The 23,279-nt window shown below is 34.7% G+C and overlaps 1 protein-coding gene and 2 pseudogenes across 1 annotated transcript in view; 2 read left to right on the forward strand and 1 right to left on the reverse strand.

Moving 5' to 3' along the window:
- Positions 1-19,942, forward strand: part of LOC149743885 (T-box transcription factor T pseudogene) — a 70,665-nt pseudogene extending 50,723 nt beyond the window's left edge.
- Positions 1-23,279, reverse strand: part of LOC149743886 (uncharacterized) — a 151,347-nt gene that overhangs the window by 13,392 nt on the left and 114,676 nt on the right. The window contains exon 5 of the mRNA XM_089906089.1: positions 8,595-22,133. The gene's annotated coding sequence lies outside the window, so the exon portion shown is untranslated. The remainder of the gene's footprint in view (positions 1-8,594; positions 22,134-23,279) is intronic.
- On the forward strand, positions 11,988-23,104 carry LOC149743887 (casein kinase II subunit beta-like; annotated as a pseudogene).

The following is a 23,279-nucleotide window of genomic DNA, read 5'->3' on the forward strand; positions in this document are numbered from 1 at the left end:
TTATGAATAACAAGGTCTGAAACTCCTAGGGGACAAGGTTAGGCAGTGATAAAGAAACAAAAGGGAGAAAATGGAGCTGAAATCAACTGATTAGGTGATGAGAACTAAAGGATATTTTTTAAATTGACAGAGTAGACGCCCATGCCAACCCACCCCCACTCCTGCCCAAATATGTTAAGATTAATTTTTATTTAATGAAAGTGACAGAAGCGTGAGATGGTCACATGATCAGAGCAAAGGTAGCGGGAATATTCAGCCAGCCTCCTTTGGGTTGCAGAGTCTGTTAATTTTGACTCTGTTCCCATGTGAGGACTCTTGTCAATACGCAAAGCTCATTTTTTCTAAGCTCAAAGCTTTTTCAGAATCAAGTCACCTAACACCATTCAGAAAGAACTTTAAGCAGCATCTATGTCCTTCCTGTGAAATATTTATGAGCAACTTGGATTCTGACTTTCCTGTCAAACCCACCAAAGCCTAGTCTACATTCTCTTTTAAGGACATGATGGATGTTGGAAGTGGAAATCCTGTTTATCCCCAGCCCACACCGATCTTTCTATTTTTTTCTATTTCTATAGATGATAGATAGAGAATAGAGATACAGTTAATTTCTCACCGAGCTTATTAAAAAATCTATGTTCTTACAAGATGTTACTTATATTATTTCATTTGATTTCCCCAATACTGTTAATAGTTGGCATCATAATTCCCATTTTACAGCATAGAGATTTCAATTCCATTAGGTTAAATCAATTTGTTCTAAATTACACAGAAATTCAGTTTTGTGTCTGGTATTCGAAGAATCTCTTTGTACTTCCCCACCACCCCTTACTGTAGTTGTAAAATTCACCTATTGGCAATCACATATGATAAATGATCATATGATTCCAGACAATAAATTACAAGTGTTAAACTTAAAAATAATGGCTTGTTAGTTCTCTATCCCCACATCTTTAATGACAGAAATCACAGATCTTGTTCATGAGGATCACAGTTTTTGAAGTAAAATACTGGATTTTTATTTCTATTGCTATGACGGTATTATTATAGTAATACCAAAACAAGAAAAACACAATACACAAAAAGAAAACTACACACCAATTTCCATCATAAAATAAATGTAGAAATCCTTAGCAAAATATTAATAATAGAATTAGCAATATATAAAAATAATTATACACCATTACCAATTGATATTCATTCTCAGCATGTAAAGCCTGTTCAATATTCAAGAATTATCAATGTAATTTACCCAATCCTAAAGAAAAAAAAATTGCATGGTCATATAATTCAATGCAGAAAAAGGGTTTGACAAATTTCACAACCATTCATGTTGTAAAAACAACAAACGAACAAAAAGCTCTCAGAAAAATAGGAATAGAGAATAACTTCTTCCACTTGATAAACAGCACCTATGGAAATCAAAAACAAAAAGAAAACCAAAACCAAAAATCCCAAAGTTAACTTATACTTAATGATGAAAGACTGAATTATTTCCCTCCTCAAGATCAGGAACAAGGCAAGGATATTCACTCTCACCGCACTCATTTCACATAGTATGAGGTGTTCTAGCAAGTTCAGTAAGGCAAGAAAAACAATTAAAAGACAGATATGTAGGTAAGAAAGAAATAAAATTGTCTCTATTCGCAGATGATATGATTATATACAAACTGAAGTCTAGGAATACACATATACTCAAAAAATACCCTTTTAGAATTAATAAGTTAAGCAAGGATACAGGATATAAAACAAACATAAAATATTAATTGTAAACCTATTTGCTAGGAATTAACTATGGGCAGTGAGATTTTTATAATCACTCAAAAATGAAATATAGAAATATATCCAAATAATCAAATATTTACAAGACTTGTCATCAAAAACTATAAAATGCTCATGAAAAAAATCAAAGAGGTTCTAAATAAATGGAAGACATTCAGTGTTTATAGATTGGAAGCTTCAGCTTGGTAACTGTTAGTTTTGCAAGGGCCATCATAACAAAATATCAAAGGCTGGGTAGCATAAATAAAATAAATATATTTTCTCACAATCCTGGAGGCTTATTAAAGTCCATGATCAAGATGTCAGCAGGGTTTTATTTTGCCTAAGGCTTCTCTTCTTTTCTCCTAAATGGCCATCTCTTCTCTGTACCTTCAGAGTCTTCCTCTATGTGTGTCTGTCCTAATTGCAAATCAGGTTGGATTAGAGCCCATCTTAATTACCTCATTTTAATTTAAATACCTCTTTAAAGACCATATCCCAAATATAGTCACATTATCATATTGTTAAGTCTGGGGGGTTAAGACTTCTACACATAAATTTTGGGGAGAGTCAATTTAGCTCATAACAGTAAGGATTTCAATTATGCCAAAATTGATATATAACTTTAAAACTATTCTCATCAAAACATCAGCAAGAATTTTTGTATAGACCAGATTATTTAAAAATATATATGGAAAAGAACAAAGGAACTAGAAGAACAAAAAGAATTTGGAAAATGAAGAATATAGTAGAAGAAGCCAGTCTACCCAATTTTAAGCCTTATTTTTTATCTTTATCTTTTTTTTATTACTGCTTTATTTATTTATTTTGGAGTATAGTCACTTTACAATATTTTGTTAGTTTCTACTGTACAGCAAAGTGAATCAGCTATACGTATACATATATCCTCTCTTTTTTGGATTTCCTTCCCATTTAGGTCACCACAGAGCACTGAGTAGAGTTCCCTGTGCTATACAGTAGGTTCTCATTAGTTATCCATTTTATATGTAGTATCAATAGTGTATATATGTCAATCCCAATCTCCCAATTCATCCTTATACTATATTTAGTAATCAAGACTGTGTGGTGTGAGTGGAGGAATAGACACATAGGCCAATAGAAGAGAACAGAAAATTCAGAAATAAACTCACAAATATGCCCAAATGAGTTTTGACAAAAGTGAAAGGAACAATTCAATGGAGAAAAGATAGCCTTTTAAACCAATGGTACTAGAGTAATCTGATAGGTTAAAAAAAACTGGGCCTTGACTTGTCACACATCTTACATAAAAATTAGTATTCTGGTTGTGATATTGTACTATAATCTAAGATGTCACCATTGAGAGAAACTGGGAAATGAGTACATGAGACCCCTCTGCATTATTTCTTATTACTGCTAATGAATCTACAATTACTTCAAAATGAAACTTTTTAAAAAATTTAAATAAAACATTTAAATCCTAAATAAGATCAATAGTCTGAATGTTGATTCATAGTAAAGCCTTTGTCAGTTTGGTGCTTGTGCCATCAACAGCAAGGCAGACTGCTATGATCAGGTGAAAAAAAGAGATTACTGTGTGTAGCCTCTCATCCTATAATACCCCACTTGAGTTCAGACCTAAATAGAAGAGAGTCCTATTTACCAATCAGCTGGGGGAACACATACTGTCTATATATATGTAAATATTTCATTTTTAGGAGATTAAAGAAATTCCTAAGCTATAAAATCAAAACTATAGTGCTTAGGACTCAGAATGTTATTTGCTAACTTCAGAGTTTATGAAGATCTTTCATTATGAGCTTAAGGGAAGAAAAGAAACTAATATGTAAATTAAGCAAAAGAAAGTTATGATAAAAGAAAAACAAAGAGAAAACCCAACAGAGAAGGTAATAAAATTCCAGTGGAGATCATTACAGGTACTTTTTAGAAATAAAGGTAGTAGAACATAATGATAAGCATGATTTAGAACTGAAAAATGTTGAGAATAAAAGCAGTACATGCAATTTTTAAATGGCCAATATAACCTCCAAAAATGACAGAAACTGAGGATGGAAATTATTTTCCAAATATAATTTTAAATGATTTTTTACCAACTGAGGAAATCCTTTCAGCCTAACATTCTCCCTCAAGGGGCATTTGGATTTGAACTCCTAAAGATGGGAAGATAATTGGTATTTTATTGCTCAATTGCAACCATAATGATGAAAATATTGTTTATTTACTTTCAATTTTGAGTCAATCTTCAGGCCACGGAAAGAAGATGCTATGTTTAAGGATGGAATGAAAATCCAAGAGCTATGATAAAAACGTAACTTACACAAAGCAGATTGTGAAGAATATTGGGTAGAGAAACAAGGGCATTAAAATTGTCATATAAAGTATGAAAACTGAATTAAAGGACTATAGAAAAATGATTGAGTTTAATTACATTGTTTATACTAAAGATAATTGACAGAAAAACCAAAACAATAACATAATTGACTAAAACAGTTGGAGAAGAGGACCTGAGTGAGTTAAATATTTATATTTGATATTGGGGGAATAATAAATGTTATCTGATATTAATAAATTCAGAAAATATATATTGTTTGAGAAGGGAAATAACCAAAATATAAACAATTGTGAAGAACTTGTCTGGAGAGTAGACTTAGAAGTGAAGAAGTGATCTGACTCTGTTGATATTTAATATAAAACATTCTTTAACATGTGATTTTTTTTAATGAGCATATATTACTTGATAAAACCAAATACTTTAAAACTACAACCTACTTACTTATAAGTGATAGTGATTTATATGATACGAAGGTGCTTATTGTTGAATTGATATGAAAAAATTTAGAATAGACGCAATTACCAAACTAGAATCATGCATGTAAACATTTTTTCTAGCATTTTTTATGTGTTAAAATGTGTTATTTTTCTTTGCTTTATACTGTTGAATTTGAAATATCACCCACCCAAGGCTCTTCGTTTCTCCCTAGTTACTTGGCTAGCGGCTGCTTCTATTTGCAAGGACATATCATGTGAATTACAAGGAAGTAAAATAATTGGCCTTCAACTAGACTAAATTTTCACCAAGTGGATTATTGTGCTCTGATAATGCCCACAGTCTAAATGACAACACTCAAAACTCAAATGTGTTCTTAATTATAATTTCCAAGTTAGGAAAATTGTGTTTTGTATAAAATATTATTTCATTAAATTAGCCACAATAAAAAATAAGAATCACCTTTCATTGGGAATATACAAGAGTAAGTTTCAAATAATTTTATCATGGAAAGTATTATAATAATCATTTCTAATATTTACAGTTAAGAATCTTAAAATCCTTCTGGCTTTACTTTCAAGAAAAGTCATCAGCAACATTTAAAAATGTATGCTTATGAAATAAATCATCCAATTACTCTATTTCTATGTTTAAATTCCCCAGTTCTTCTGGCAATAGAATATAAGTCACTGAAGCTTTGTTTCCAGTGGAAAGTGGCTGGTACCTCCAATCCTACCCCAGAAACCCACATTTATATAATCTGCAATAATTATCCAGGTATTTTTAGATCACTTCCATGGCTTTAATATTTACTTGTCATGTTACTTATTTTCACAGCTAGGCATCACATCACCCGTCTTTACAAATCAATTTATTACAAATTAAAGGATATAATCCTTCTTCTCTGACTAGTTTTCTACAATTTCTTTTTCCCAGCAACAAATATAATTAAAAATAATAATTGATCATTTGTTTTAACTTGTCAGTAGAACTTACCATTTCCTGGTAAGGACATCTTTGTTAAAATTGGATGATTTTTAAATGTGTCAAAATGATCAAGATAATAAAGGTCTTGAAATATTTGCCTTTTTGAATTTAGAAATGTAAGCTATGACAGAATACAATTTCTTTCTGTAAAACACATACAAAAATGAATAGCACGTTTCAAATAGTTAACTGTTATTTCACAAGGATCATAAAAATTAAATAATTAGATGAGGAACTCTGTTCCATTATTCAACAGGACAATTAGTTCTATCAACATTTACAAGTTTTAAATATAGATTTATAATGCAAATATATTTATAATGTATTTTTATTTTTTATAGTGTATTTTTAAAATCTTCAATTAAAATCAGTAATCAAAAGAATTTAACATTAATGATAATAAAGCATTTATTATAATGTTTCTTTTATTCTTCAGTTATACTATTTCAATACTTTAAATACATGTTCAATTTTATTACCATATTTATGAATTAAAAATCTTAGTTTTGCTTAATGTCCTCCACTAGCAAGAAAACAAAAATTGAATGATACATTTCCATTTACTTATAACTTGAATTCTTTATAAATAATTTTATTTATCAAATATAAATAACTATGATTATAAATATAAGGTTTCAAAAAATGAGAAAAGCGAAGGTACAGTTCATGAATTTGTGCTAATGACAGTTAATTATGCTTAAAATTTATTGTCAATTTGAACAAAAAACTATCACAAAAACAAAGTAGGACATTATATAATGATAAAAGGTCAAATCACCAGGAAGATATAACAATTACAAATATATATTCATGCAACATCAGAGCACCTAAATATATAAAACAAACACTGACAGAATTGACTAGAAAAATAGACAGAAGTGCAATAATAGTAGACGATTTCAACGTCTCACTTTTAAGAATGGAGAGACAGTTACCTTATAGGGAACAATTTTTATGAGTTTTTCTTCTCTCCTTCCCTTATTTATTTTTGCAAATATAAAAAAAAAGCACAAACTGTGAAATAATAAAGAAAAGAAACAGAGATGAAAGAGGGAGAAAGGGGTGGAAGGAAGGATGGAAAGAAGGAAGGAAGGAAGGGAGGGTATCTTACACAAAAGGTGACATACTACATACACAGTTTTCTGCAACTTCCTTTTATCACTTAACAATTTATACTCCAAAATATACAATATATAATCCATTTAATCCATTTTGTAGAGATCTTCCCAACTGCTTTGCGCAAGTACATAGTAATCCACTGTGTAGATATATTGCAGTTTATATAACTGTTGGATTTTGGTGTTAGAATTTTGGATTTTGAGGGTGATTTGAATTTTGTTACTAGTACCAATAATGTTACATTGAAGAACATTTGATACATGTCATTTCAAACTAATGTCAGTGTACTTTTGGATCTTTGGAACAGATTCCTGGAAGAGGGATTGATAGATCAAAGGCCAAATACAGCTATGATTTTGTTAGATATTGATAAAATCTTCTCCATGGATGTTGTCCCATTTTACATTTTGAAAAACAAAATATTAGACTGCTTTTTCCTCCTTAGCCTCACCAACAGAGTGTTATCAAACTTTTCATATATTTCAAATCTTACAGGTGACTAATGGTTTTGGTTTTAATTAGCATTTTTCTCATTATAAAGATTATAATATGAAATATATTTTCTAACAAACATTGTTCCATTGAAAATATGAAACCTATATTTCGATCTGAGTAGCCCAGGGAAGTATCCTGGGTTAATGACATAAGTGGCTATTTAGTTGTAATTAATTAGGTTAATCTGAAACCATCCATTTTACTCAGGACTGCAGTTTAAAGAGATAGGAGAAAGAAAGGCAGAACAGAAGAAAGGGAAGGAAGGATGGAAGGAAGGAAGGAAGGCAGGAAGGAAGGAAGGAAGGAAGGAAGGGAGAGAGGGAGGAAAGGAGGGAGGGAGGGAGGGAGGGAGGGGTGAATTAAGCTAGGTCTGAATTAAGACAAAAAAATATATGAATAAATGGGAAAGAACTGCTTAAATCAATGTAATTACCCTTGTTTGCTTGAAATCTGTGTTATAGTTTGAAGTCTGTGCCATACCTACCTTGTTAAAAAAACACTAAATTTACCTATTTTGCTCATATTCATGTTTCTCATAAACTCTGACCAGAAATTACAAATTTTAAAGTTTTACCGCATTTCAGCAGTAAACTACGTGCATAACCTCAGAAATGGATTGATGTCTCTTGTTAATACATATTTTGTTCATCATATGCTGGGTAGGAGCTACATATTAGTATATATGCTCAAATTTTTATTGCATTTAACACACCAGAAGGGACATTATACAACTAATAAGAAGTGAAGTCCATATTAAGTTATTTGATCAAATATGTTTCATGAAAACTGCCTAAGAACATCAAAACAATTAGTCAAACCCAAAATTCAATCTGAGTTAGCATTCATATTCAAAGATTTGAATTCAAAAGTAAGTTCAGAGACCAAATATTATATTTTGATTTGTTCTGGAGTGGCCATCTGCCCATATGAAAAAGCTACTGCAACCGTCTGGCAGGCAGTTTAAAGAACCAAAATAACTACTCTGTGCAGGTCAGGTTCACAGGCATCTGGGTGTTGACTTGGAAAGCACAAAAAGTAATAATCACAGCACGTGGTACTTTACCGAGTAGCCAGCCAAAAGTGTCTGTCTAAATAGTCAAAAAATTTAGCTGTCATAAGAATCCTTTGAGGAAACTTTATAAATACCTATCAAATTTCAAATATCAGTGGCCAACATTTTTAAAAACACCATAAAGATCTAATAAAATGTTATAGAAAAGTTATAATAATCCTGAGGTACCCATAATTTATATCCTGGCACATTTTAAAATGTTCCTTTTGTTTAAAAATGGGCTTCAAAGATATCAATAGTTTTATTTGTATATTTTATAAATATTTGTGTGCTAGTCAATAGTCTGATTTTTAATTGTTTAAAGCAAATCCAATGCCACAAAGAGCTACTTTAGTCATGACTTGCAGGAGTTCAAGGGGAATATCCTCTTTCTTCACCCCTCTGCCCCTCCCCTACCTTCAAGTCTTCTCCTCACAGGTCTCTGCCTGGGAACTGTGGACCTTTGCTGCTCCTTTTCTTGGAAGAGTGGCTGTTGAAAGGAGTTAAATATGGCTCTTGGGTAAGTAAGTCTGGGTTGGAGGGCCATGAGGAAGGGTCAGCAAGAGGACAATCTCCCTCGGCGTCCGGAACTTGTAGAATAGCCTGCAATAGAGTGGACCACCAGCTGAGCTCCTTGAAGTGAGAGCTACAGGCTGGCAGGGAGAAGGGTGACCCCAGTGTCAACCAAGAAAAGTTAGATATGGCTGCACTTCAGAGAGCTCACCGACCAGGTGATGGTCACCAATAACAGCAGGAGGATGCTCCCAGTGCTGAAATTGAGTATGGCTGGCCTGGACCCGAACACCATGTGTTGTTTTATCTTGGATTTTGTGATGGAGAGCAACCACTTCTGGAAGTGTGTGAACAGAGAGTGGGTGCCTGGGGGGTCAGTCCAATTCATATGTGCATATGAAACTTCTTACATAAATAAAAGCTCTAAATTCATATAGTATGAGTTGAGGGTCTACAGGGGATGACTACCAGCCACGGCATTCTCAAGACTCAATGCATATCTGTCAAGGCTTACCAGAAAGAGATTACAGCTCTTAAAACTAAATACAACTCATTTGCAAGGGCTTGCTGTGATGCAAAAAGAAGCAGGGATCACAAAGATAAGATGGAAGAACCCAGAGACAAACAGCAACCTGGGTATTACTAATGGAAGTAGCTTATCCCCGGACTCAGTTCCTCCTATCTGCTGTCAACCCCCATCCTCAGTTTGGAGGTCCTGTCTCACTTTTCTCCACCCATGGCTGTGAAAAATGCTCTATGCTGAGGAACCACAGTTCACACATCCCTGTCCCTGTCCTCAAAGCTGTGCCTAGGACTCCTCCCCACTTGGACAAGCTCATACTTAGCCCATACACTCATTGGAAAAATTCTCCAACCTATTCTGACAATTCATTTGCAAGTTGTCCATGATCTGATCCCATGAACTTAGCCCAGCCTCAGCATGTGTGTACATACTATCATGTTACTCCTGAGCACAACAGGACTGCATCAGTACCCCAACCTGTGGTCAGCTAGCAGAGCACCTTCACACCAGGGTCTCAGACAGCATAGCTACCTAATGGGCTGGGAGTCCAGTCCTTCCCAGTGAACACTATCTTACCCAAATAATCTCAGGTCCCTTCTCCTCAGGATTCTCACTCTATAAGAACCATGTCCTGGCCACAGATATTCCTGACAGCCAATATCACACCTTGGCCTCATAACCTCATGGATATCCCTGTCACCACCTTCCATGTAAACCAAAGCCTTTCCTTAAAATATACACTATTTTTTTTTTATGTCTACCACTTTTACTCAGGATTTGATCTAGGTACAAAATGACAGTCTCATAGGTCAAGAAAGAAAAAAAAATCTTATTAACTTCACTTTAAAATATGAAAAGCAATATATGTTCTGTTGTTCATCAAAAAAATAACCCCACCCATCATCTGCAACACAAGTGTAGTCCTATGTTGTGTTTGTATGCTACAGATGAATTTAAGTATGGAAACAAAACTCAGTTGGACTATTAAATCACCATTACTTGATCATAATAAAATTTTGTTTGCTAAGATCCAGAAACTTATTTGTTTGTGTCTCTTACAGAATATAGAAGATTTGACACACTAGAATTAATAAACTCAACTCGTCTTATTTAGTGAAATAAAAAGCATACTTTCAATTGCATTTCTTGTTTCTTCAGAGTAGTTTTCAGGTCCCTTTTGTGACAGCTATCATACTTATAGTTAAGCTGTTAGGGACAAAATAATAAATTCATAGTTGAGGACAACAGACTTTAACTGAAATGGAAATTTCACTGTTCTGCCCAATAGAATGCGTTTATTTTGAGCATATGTAATTGCCTCTTGTATTGTTAAACATACAATGGCAATATTTTTCTTCTGAAAAAAATAGCCAAAGACAATGAGCAAAACATTTTCTGCAAAATAAAGGCAATATGCAAAAAAAAAAAAAAAAAGAAACAACAACAGCAAAAAACTAAATACAGTTCTAAAAAGATCTAGTGAGAGGAGTCAGTACTAGAAATTAGTGACAAACATAATCCACTAAAATTTTCAAAATTTACATAGCTCATATTCTCGTCTTTTGCTAACTTACTGTGCATCTAGAAATATTTATTTTGGAAAATATTGAGCAAACTTCTTTTGCCCAGAATGAAAAACAAAAGAACACATGCTTTCCTTTTCAAAGGAGAGTGATTTTTTTTTTTTTTGGCAGTACGCAGGCCTCTCACTGTTGCAGCTTCTCCCGTTGTGGAGCACAGGCTCTGGACACGCAGGTTCATCGGCCATGGCTTACGGGCCTAGCCACTCCGCGGCATGTGGGATCTTCCCGGACCGTGGCACGAACCTGTGTCCCCTGCATCGGCAGGCGGACTCTCAACCACTGTGCCACCAGGGAAGCCCTAAAGGAAAGTGATCTTAAGAGCTTATAATTACTTAGTAAAGGTTTTCTGAAGATCAAATGCTTTTTAAATGCCCTTTTTTTGGTAATCTCTAAATTAATTGGAAGCATGTAAAATTGTTCTAAATTAATGATAAAAAAATCAACTTCATATTTTTTAACTGGCTCTTTAAGTTTTATATTAACAAATTGTAGCTCATGATATACCTTAAAATATTCTGATAAAGTATCCAGATTAAGTTCATCCAAAGAAGAGATAATGCATTTCTACATTTGTTTGTGATAATTGGAGCAAAGACTGTATTAAACTAAATAATGATACTTTGACAGTGTAAAGATGCAAATGTACATGAAAGTAATATTTTTCCAATGGTGAGAAGATGTATTTTGTACTAGACCTGACTTAAGTCTTTTGCACAGGATATTTCTTTGTCTGGAAATGGCTTTCCCCACATAATCGCCTGGCTTACTCCTTCAATTTCATTCCTCACAGAGGCCACGCCTGACCACTCCACATCAACTGCCCCAATGTACTATGAAAACTCTTGGCCTGTTAGATTTTTTTCATAACATGAATTTTTATCTACTATGTTTATTCTTTTATTTTCCAAATATTTTATTGATTGCCTCCCTTGCCCCTGCCAGAATTCAAGTTCCTCAAGTGCAAGAACTCAAGTTTTCCTTGCTAGTTGATCAGTCCCCAAGACCTAGAATCATTTTTGGAAAATAGGAGCCCAGTACATATGTGTCAAAAAAACACTCAATGACCTAGGAGGAATTTCAGGAAAACTTTTGTTGTCATAATCACATAAAAATACATAATGTCTATAAAACAGCAATAACTAATTAGATGGGAAGAACAGGCTGGAATGAAAAAGGAATAATGAGGCAAAAATGGGTTTAGGTGAGATTAAAAAATACTGCTAAGAAAGTAAAAAACAAAATCTAAAAATTACAGCCACACTAGAGGCCCTAAGACAACAAGAAACATTAATATGATTATAAATGTCACAGCAATAATTCTTTTTTTGGTTAAATTCCTGAAACAAAAGCAAAGTATAAAGTCTGAGTTTTAAAGATGCGATAACTACATGTATTCAGAGAGAAACAAATTACCCAAATGTTTGATAAAAATGTTAAAAAAAATAATTATACACAAAAACTATTTAAAAAGTGATGAAGAATGAAAGAAATGTCAATTGATATTTACAAATATACCAGTCTAAATTAGGGATATGATTAGTCTGAAACCATTGAGTGTTAGAAAAAAATGATAAGAAGGTAAAAAAGAAGTTAATAAGAAATCAATGATAGTATGAAAAAGGAAAAAATTTCAACATAACAAGAAGATAATAGAAAAAGGAAATTGAGGTCATTTAACTACTAAACTGTAGACTGTTCTTTCTATGTAACTATGTTCTCACTCTATCCACTTTCTGCCTCCTATTTTTCCAACATACTTTGGACATTTTAAAATAAATTGCAACACACTTGAAAACAGATAAATTATAAGGGTTTACATCACATTTTCTTGCCACAATGTTATAAAACTAGTAATTATAACAAAATGTGATAAAATATTTTGAAGTTAAAACACACATTTCTGAAAGTTTGTGTAAATAGGAAAATAAAAGCTGAGTTTTTAGATTTCTTATAAATATCAAAGTAAATTATGTACCTCAAAACTCAAGCACAGGGGAGGAGTCAAGATGGCGGTGTGGGAACACGCAGAGTTAGCTTCTCCCCACAACTAGGGTGTCTGCCAGCCACTGGTAGGGGACTCTGACCCCCAAGGAGACAGGAGGAACCTCAGAGTGAACGAGTAGGATGTAGGCAGACCGATGGGGGAGAAGTGGAGCCCAGACAGGATTGGCGTCCCTCGGGCCGGGGAGCCTGCTGAGTTCCCAAGCCAATTCCCCCTCCCCTCAAAGCCCCATCCAGGCCACATGGGTCCTGAGGACATAGGAGGGAGGCTGGGGAGATCAGGAGTGGCAGATAGGAGGGGCCATCCAGGAGGATCAGGAGAGGAGCAGAGGGTGATTACCCTACTCACTTGGGCACAGGGAGCCTGCTGAGACCACAGGCTGGTCCCCTGACCTCCAAGGCCCCCTTTTCCCCCTACCGTATTGGTCCTGGGGACATAGGAGAGAGGCCTGGGAGATCAGAGAGGCAGGCAGGAGGGACCCTCCCAGACCCCAGACCAGAGGAGCAGGAGAGGAGAGGAGGGCATTTGCTCTGCCCCTGCTGGGCTCCCAGGTGAGGTCCCCTACCCTCTGAGACCAGGGGCGGGTGGCACGCCTGGGTTCCTACTGTTCCTTGAGTATAAGCCCCACCCCCCACAGCCCTCAGGACGTTTTCCAGCCTTGTGGGTCCTGAGCATTGGCCCCATACACCACCCAAACCTCACCCTTACTTAGGCATTGCTCTCCACAGCCAAGGCCTTCTCTCCCCCACCTTTTTTTTTTTTCCTTTTCCCTCCTCCTCTTTTTTGCTACAGGGTACTGATGTACATTCCAGTTGTTGATTCATATATATTTTTATTTTTACATTTTCTCTAATAAATCTGTTAGTTTCCTAGTCTAATTTTATTTTTACTTTGTTACTGTTCTTTGTTTTTTTCTTTTTTTTGCTGCCCAACATGGCTTGTGGGATCTTGATTCGTGACCTCAGGGTCGGGCGGAAGCTCTTGCAATGGGAGCTCTGAGTCTGAACCACTGGACTAACAGAGAACCTCAGACTCCAGGGAATATTCTTCAGAGTGAGGTCTCCCAGAGGTCCTCATCTCAGCACAAAGACCATCTCTACTCAATAGCCTACAAACTCTAGTGTTGGAAGCCTCAGGCCAAACAACCAGTAAAACAGGAACACAACCTACTCATTAAAAAAAAAAAAAATGAGATGGCAAAAAAATATGTCACAGTTGAAGGAGCAAGGTAAAAACCTACAAGACCAAGTAAATGAAAAGGAAATAGGCAATCTACCTGAAAAAGAATTCAGAGTAATGATAGCAAAGATGATTCAGAATCTCAGAAATAGAATGGAAGCACGGATTGAGAAAATACAAGAAGTGTTTAACAAAGACCTAGAAGAACTAAAGAACAAACAAACAGAGATGAACAACACAATAACTGAAATGAAAAACACACTAGAAGGAATCAGTAAAAGAATAGCGGAAGCAGAAGAATGAATAAGTGAGCTGGAAGGCAAAATGGTGGAAATAACTGCTGAGGAGAAAAATAAAGAAAAAAAGAATGAAAAGAATTGAAGACAATCTCAGAGACCACTGGGACAATACTAAATGCACCAACATTCAAATTATAGGCGTCCCAGAAGAAGAAGAGAAAAACAAATGGTCTGAGAAAATATTTGAAGAGATTATAGTGGAAAACTTCCTTAACATGGGAAAGGAAAGAGTCACCCAAATCCAGGAAGCACAGAGAGTCCCAATACAGGATAAAACCTAGGAAAAATACACCAGTACACATATTCATCAAATTAACAAAAATTAAATGCAAAGAAAAATATTAAAACAGCAAGAGAAAAACAAAAAAATAATATACAAAGGAATCCCCGTAAGGTTATCAGCTGATTTTTCAGTGGAAACCCTGCAAGCCAGAAGGGAGTGGCAGGATATACTTAAAGTGATGAAAGAAAAAAACCTACAACCAAGATTACTGTACCCAGCAAGGATTTAATTCAGGTTTGATGGAGAAGTCAAAAGCTTTTCAGACAAACCAAAGCTAAGGGAATTCAGCACCATGAAAACAGTTTACAACAAATGCTAAAGAAACTTCCCTAAGCAGGAAACACAAAGAGAAGAAAAAGACCCACAAAAACAAACCGAAAACAATTAAGAAAATGGTAATAGGAACATACATATCAATAATAACCTTGAAAGTAAATAAACTAAATGCTGCAACCAAAGGACACGGACTGGCTGAATGGATACAAAAAAAGACCCATATATATGCTGCCTACAAGAGACCCAATTCAGTCCTAGGGACACATACAGACTGAAAGTGAAGGGATGGAAATAGATATTCCATGCAAATGGAAATCAAAAGAAAGCTGGAGTAGCAATACTTGTATCAGATAAAATAGACTTTAAAATAAAGACTGTTCCAAGAGATAAGGAGGGACATTCCATAATAATCAAAGGATCAGTCCAAAAAGAAGATATAACAATTATAAACGTTTATGCACCCAACATAGGAGCACTTCAATACATAAGGCAAATGCTATCAACCATGAAAGGAAAAATCAACAGTAACAAAATAATAGTAGGGGACTTTAACACCTCACTTACACCAATGGACAGATTATCCAGACAGAAAATTAATAAGGAAACACAAACTTTAAATGACATAATAGACCACATAGATCTAATTGATATTTATAGAACATTCCACCCAAAAGTGATGGAATACACTTTATTCTCAAGTGCTCATGGAACATTCTCCAGGATAGATCACATCTTGGGTCACAAATCAAGCCTCGGTAAATTTAAGAAAATTGAAACCTATTAAGCATTTTTTCTGACCACAACACTATGAGATTGGAAATCAATTACAGGAAAAAACCTGTAAAAACCACAAAAAAACATGGAAGTTAAACAGTGCGCTCCTAAATAACCAAGAGATCACTGAAGAAATCAAAGAAGAAATAAAAAAATACATAGAAACAAATGACAATGAAAACACAATGACCCAAAACCTATGCATCACAGCAAAAGCAGTTCTAAGAGGGAAGTTTACAGCAATTCAATCTCACCTCAAGAAACAAGAAAAATCTCACATAAACAATCTAATGTTACTTTTAAGACAACTAAAGAAAGAAGAGCAAAGAAAACCCAAAGTCAGAGGAAGGAAAGAAATCATAAAGATCAGAGCAGAAATAAATGAAATAGAAATGAAGAAAACAATAGCAAAGATCAATAAAACTAAAAGCTGGTTCTTTGAGAAGATAAACAAAATTGATAAACCCTTAGACAGAATCATCAAGAAAAAGAGGGAGGGGACACAAATCAATAAAATTAGAAATGAAAAAGGAGAAATCACAACTGACACTGCAGAAATACAAAGGATTATAAGAGACTACTACAAACAACCATATGCCAATAAAATGGACAACCGTGAAGAAATGGACAAATTCTTTGAAAGGTACAATTTTCCAAGACTGAACCAGGAAGAATTAGAAAATATGAATAGACCTATGACAAGTAATGAAATTGAAACCATAATTAAAAATCTTCCAACAAAAAAATGTCCAGGACAAGATGGCTTCTCAGGTGAATTCTATCAAACATTTAGAGAAGAGCACATTTAGAGAAGAGCAAACACCAATCCTTCTCAAACTCTTCCAAAAAATTGCTGAGGGAGAAACACTCCCAAATTCATTATACGAAGCCACCAGCACCCTGATACCAAAACCAGAAAAAGGTATCACAAAAAATGAAAACTACAGGCCAATATCACTGATGAGCAGAGATGTAAAAATCCTGAACAAAACACTAGCAAACAGAATCCAACAGCACATTAAAAGGATCACACACCATGATCAAGTGGGATTTATCCCAGGGATGCAAGGATTCTTCAATATATGCAGATCAATCAATGTGATACACCACATTAACAATTTAAGGAATAAAAACAATATGATCATCTCAGTAGATGCAGAAAAAGCTTCTGACAAAATTCAACACCAATTTATTATAAAAACCCTCCAGAAAGTGGGCATAGAGGGAACCTACCTCAACATAATAAAGTCCATATATGACAAACCCACAGCAAGCATCATACTCAATGGTGAAAAGCTGAAAGCATTTCCACTAGGATCATGAACAAGAGAAGGATGTCCACTCTTGCCACTCTTATTCATCATAGTTTTGGAAGTCCTAGCCATGGCAATCAGAGAAAAAAAAGAAATACAAACTGGAAAAATAAGGATTAAAACCGTCACTCTTTGCTGATAACATGATGCTATACATAGAAAATCCTAAAGATACCACCAGAAAACTACTAGAACTAATCAATGAGTTTGATAAAGTTGCAGGATACAAAATTAATGCACAGAAATCTCTGGCATTCCTACACACCACCAACAAAAAATCAGAAAGAGAAATTAAGGAAACACTCCCATTTACCACTGCAGCAAAAAGAATAAAATACCTAGGAATAAACCTGCCTAAGGAGGCAAAAGACTTGTACTCAGAAAACTGTAAAACACTGATGAAAGAAACCAAAGATGACAAAAAACAGTTGGAGAAATATACCATGTTCTTGGATTGGAAGAATCAATATTGTGAAAATGATGATATAGCCTAAACCATCTACAGATTCAGTGTAATCCCTATCAAACTACCAATGGCATTCTTCACAGAACTGGAACAAAAAATCTTACAATTCATATGGAAACACAAAAGACCCCAAATAGCCAAAGCAAGCTTGAGAAAAAAAAAATGGAGTTGGAGGAATTAGGCTCCCTGACTTCAAACTATACCACAAAGCTACAGTAATCAAGACAGTAAGGTACTGGCACAAAAACAAATATAGATCAATGGTACAGGACAGAATGACCAGAGATAAATCCATGCACATATGGACACCTGTTTTATGACAAAGGAGGCAAGAACATACAATGGAGAAAAGACAGCCTCTTCAATAAGTGGTGCTGGGAAAACTGGAGAACTACATGTAAAAGAATGAAATTAGAACACTACCTAACACCATACACAAAAATAAACTCCAAATGGATTAATGACTTAAATGTAAGACCAGACACTATAAAACTTTTGGAGGAAAACATAGGAAAAACACTCTGACATAAACCACAGGAAGAACTTTTTTGACCCACCTCCTAGAGTAACAGAAATAAAACCAAAAATAAACAAATGGGACTTAATTAAACTTAAAAGCTTTTGCACAGCAAAGGAAACCATAAACAAGACAAAAAGACAACCCTCCGAATGGGAGAAAATATTTGCAAATAAAACAACAAAGGATTAATCTCCAAAATATACAAATAGCTCATGCAGCTCAATAGCAAACAAGCAAGCAATCCAGTTAAAAAGTGGGCAGAAGACCTAAATAGACATTTCACCAAGGAAGACATACAGTTGGCCAAAAGGCACATGAAAAGATGCTCAACATCACTAATTATTAGAGAAATGCAAATCAAAACTACAATGAGGTATCACCTCACGCCAGTCAGAATGGCCATTATCAAAAAATCTAGAAACAATGAATGCTGGAAAGGGTGTGGTGAAAAGGGAGCCCTCCTGCACTGTTGGTGGGAATGTAAATTGATCCAACAACTATGGAAAACAGTATGGAGAGTCCTTAAAGAACTAAAAAAAGAACTACCATATGACCTAGCAATCCCACTATTGGGCATATACTCTGAGAGAACCATAATTCAAAAAGAGACATGCACCCCAATGTTCATTGCAGCACTATTTACAATAGCCAGGACATGGAACCAACCTAAGTGTCCATCAACAGAGGAATGGATAAAGAAGATGTGGCACATATATACAATGGAATATTACTCAGCCATAAAAAGGAACTAAATTGAGTTATTTGTAGTGAGGTGGGTGGACCTAGAGTCTGTCATACAGAGTGAAGTATGTCACCATATGTTAATGCATATATATGGAATCTAAAAAAAAATAGTACTGATGAACCTAGTTGCAGGGCAGGAATAAAGAGGTAGACATAGAAAATGGACTTGATGACGTGGGGTGGGAGGGGGAAGCTGGGGCAAAGTGAGAGTAGCATTGATGTATATACACTCCCGAATGTAAAACAGTTGGCTGGTGGGAAGAAGCAGCATAGCACAGGGAGATCAGCTCGGTGCTTTGAGGTGACCTAGAAGGGTGGGATAGGGAGGATGGGAGGGAGGCTTAAGAGGGAGGGGACATGGGGACATGTGTATGCATACGGCTGATTTGCTTTGTTGTGCAACAGAAACATGGTATTGTGAAGCAATTATACTCCAATAAAGATGTACTAAAAAAAATTGGTATCAATAGAAAAAAAAAAACCTCAAGCATAAGGACAGTTCGAAAAACTGCAGTATTTACAAAAGCTGAAGATACACAGTTCCAAAGATAATCAGCTCCACTCCTATATATATACCTAAACCCAACAGGAATGCATTCATAAGTTCACTGAAAGGCATGCACTAGAATATTCATTATAGCATTATTTGTAAGCCCAAACTGGGTGCTACCCACATAAATATCCACTCATAGGAGAAGCCGTGAAAATTGTGGAATACTCACACAATGGGAATTGATCGTCTATAATGTGCATAATGCATAATTTATCAATACTAAGTACAAAAAAAGACAGGACGAATCTCTGGTTTTAGAAGTCATGAGAGCAGTTAACTGGAACAGTTTTTACTGAGATGAGAATGTGCTAGGTTATTGGTATTCTGTTTTTGATCTGAGTCTGACTAAGCAGGTATCTTCTGACATGTGAAATCAATCCATTGAGCTGAACTCTTTTGATGTGGTTACTAGTCTTTACCGATACTATGTTCAATAAACACTTAAAAGTACATAGAAATTAAAAATATCATTCCCATATTTTTATTAATTCATTAAAATAAGTAGAAACACATTTTAATCATGGCATGCTTTGCAAAACAAAAGAAAAAAAAGACCCCTAACTTTCAAAGACTTTTATGATCACTCAAGAAAGCAAAATTACAGAGACAAAGAAGCATCAGGAAATCAGTAAGGAAAAATAAATGACAAATTAAAAAAAAATGATTTAAACATCAGGAAGTGTTATTTATACTGGTTCTGTGGGCTCCATGACTATGAATTCTTCTGTGAAGTGGATGAAGACTCCATCCAGGACAAATTTAATCTCAGTCAACTCAATGAGCAGGTGCCTCACTGTAGACAAGCTCTAGACATGATCTTGGACCTGGAGCCTGATGAAGAGCTCGAAGACAACCCCAACCAGAGAACCCTGATTAAGCAGTCAGCCAAGATGCTGTATGGGTTCACCCAGACCACCTATATCCTCACAAACCATGGCACCACCCAGATGTTGGAAAAGTACCAGCAGGGAGAGTTCGGCTACTGCCCCATGTGCACTGTGAGAACAAGCCAATGCTTTCCAATAGCCTTTCTGACACCCCAGGTGAGGCCCTGGTGAAGCTCTACTGCCCCAAGTGCATGGACAATTCCACACCTAAGACACCATCGAGACAGCACCACACAGAAGGCCCCTACTTGGGTACCAGTTTCCCTCACATTGCTCTTCATGGTGCATGCTGAATGCCGGCCCAAGCAGCCCACTAACCAGTTTATGTCCAAAGTGTACAGTTGCAAGATCCATCCACTGTCCTACCAGGGGTGCAGTTCCAAGCTGCCAGCAACTTTGAGTCTGTCAAGACCGTTCACTTATTCCCAACCCCACCTGTCACTCTGTCTTTGACAGTTCCAGTCCTCCCCTGCCACCTTTAAGGAAATCTCTATGGTTTATATTTTAAATTAGAAGAGTCATTATTGTGGTGTGAATATGAAATAAAGTAGAAAAAAGGCAAAAATAAGCATTTACTCAAAATTTATATAAAATCTTGCCAGATCTCTTCAGGAAAAATATCTTAGAGCTTGATGACTCCTAATATAAATGTTGTAAAATCATAAGGTATTTTAAAAATAATTCTATGGTAATTTATTTAATTACTAAATAAAATTGATTATTTATATTAAGATACATTAGCATCATTGATGAATATATGAGAAGAATACTGAATAGTACCATAATAATGAAGAAATTTTTTAAAAGATCTACAAAAACTACCATGTTGAAAGGTACAAGAATCACAGGTCTTTAGAAAGGAAATTTTCATATACCTAAAATCAACGAATTCTCATATTATTTAAATAGTTCTGGGCTATAAGTTGAAATGGACTTTACTGTGTCAAACCACAGACTGACTTGCATTATTTTAAAAAAAGCAAATCTCAAATATCACTAGTAAATAGCAATTAAATCTTAAGAGAGAATATATTTTTATACTTGATAAAATCAATTCAATGTTTAATAAAATTCAAAGAAAGCATAAGTACCAACAGACGTATCTAAACATGACAAGAATGTGTATCTCAATCCAGCTATATTTCAAAATGTTCTGGAAATTAATTTAATAGATTTATGATTATAAATGTGAAAAGAAGCTAAAATTTAGGTATATGATCTAGCAACTACTATAATGTACTACAAAACCTTTTATTTTTCCCTTGGAATAGAGAGTCAAGTCAAAAATAATGAATAATCCAATGAAATCAGAGTGTATACAAAATTTATGAACATCAGTGGGGAGAGATTGGATGACACATTAAATTGAGAATTGGCTAATTATGTCAAGTTGGGTTGATATAAAACATCTCTTAGTTGGAGAACTGAAATTCCAATCCCATCTCAGTGGAAAAAATCAAGATGCCTATTTGGAGAGTGTTCTTAGCCATCAAAATCTAGCTAGGCTAATTCAATGACTAATGATAACACCATACTTCTATGTGAGTGACAACAAATATAGACATTGTAATATTCATATTCTTCTCAGTATATTATTTGTTAAGCACTGCATGTTGTTCTAGTTTTTTTTTTCATATTATAAGTGTTAGTTTTTGTTAACTTGATCTTTCTACACCTATCTATCCTTGAGGTGCTTGGATTTATCCTGTAGATACTGTGTTGGAATCATGTTAGCCACCTCAGGGTCAGATATTATGAAACATTTTTGTAATCCACAATGGAGACTTTGTAACAAGCTACAGCAGTGGGGAGTAGCAATTTATTTAAGTATAAGGTATAAATGGGGCAGCAAAATAATAACATTAAAATTCAAACAAGACCCTTTCAAATAAGCATATTTGTTGAAAATATTTAATCTAAGAGGCAAGTAGACAGATGAGTAAGGACAAGGAGCAGAAAACTATGGTGTCTTGGAAAACCATATCCATGTGAAAACTGAATACTGTCAGCACCAAGTTCTTTCATGTAGTCTTGAATTCAACTGTAATTGAAGCACAGATCATAAATCAGAAAGGTTTTTCAATCTGACACCCTTAGAGGAAAAAAGTGACAAATGGAATTTTCAGATTGCAAAGCATTAGTTTATCATTGCACTTTGTTGTGAAGATATAGAGCAAAGTTGGAGAATATTTATATACCACATCCTAATGACACATGGAATAAGAAAGTTGAGCTCATCATTCTGAAACTTAATATCTCTTTTGTTTACTAAAAAAAGCAAAAAGCAAAACTGTGATAATTGATATTTTTCACTTATATCTAGGGATAGTTATATTAAGCATGGTGTTTGTACTAAGAAGCTGCTGTTGCTCAAATGGATATTGCAACATATTTTTCTTGTCCACTCAAATTTATAATCTATGTTAGACAGAATATTTAGTTTACCAACTTAATCTAATTATCCATACGTATACCCCAGTTACCATGTTTTAATTAATGTGAACATTATATAAATTATATAAATCATCTTGAATTATGAAAAGCTTTTAAAACTATCTTTCTAGCATATTGTTAAGATAAAATTAAAATTTTATTTACAGTCAATTCACTGAAAAACATTTTATCTGAAGCTTTTGGGTGGAAAGAAAAAGCGTTTACCGTTACCTGTACCCTCAGAAGGACTGACTGAGTCTCTTAGTATCAAATAACATATACATAAAGTATGAGATAACTTGTTTCTTAATCATATGCATTCGGAAGTATATACTGCCTTGCTAAATAAGGGTTTGAAAACTCTTATTCTGATGCTTTCTAGTTTCATAATCTTGAGAAAAGATACCTAATCTGTATTAAACTCAATTTATTAATTTGTGACGTTGACAAACATTGAGTGACTCCTCATAGATTAATAACATAAGCCACATAAAGTATACTACTATATATAGAAAATGATCAAAGTGTATTGACTACTATTGATATTAATTTAATGTAAGTAAGTGTATTTGGTAATTCCACCCAAACAATCTCTCTATAGTGCTCCTGGCTTCTGGGATATTATGGAGCTATTTTCACTAAAGATGGGAGATGATTCCACTTCAAATACAGCATATTTCTTTCAAACATATCTTCGATCCTGTTTCTATTTAGCATCCTTTGAAGTACAAATAAATTTCCAAAGGGAGCCAAC

The sequence above is a fragment of the Delphinapterus leucas genome, unplaced genomic scaffold (assembly GCF_059928025.1).
Source record: "Delphinapterus leucas isolate spDelLeu-1000000601 "Yukka" unplaced genomic scaffold, BTC_Dleu_Yukka2 spDelLeu_asBTCV2_sq61, whole genome shotgun sequence".
Taxonomy (NCBI): domain Eukaryota; kingdom Metazoa; phylum Chordata; class Mammalia; order Artiodactyla; family Monodontidae; genus Delphinapterus; species Delphinapterus leucas.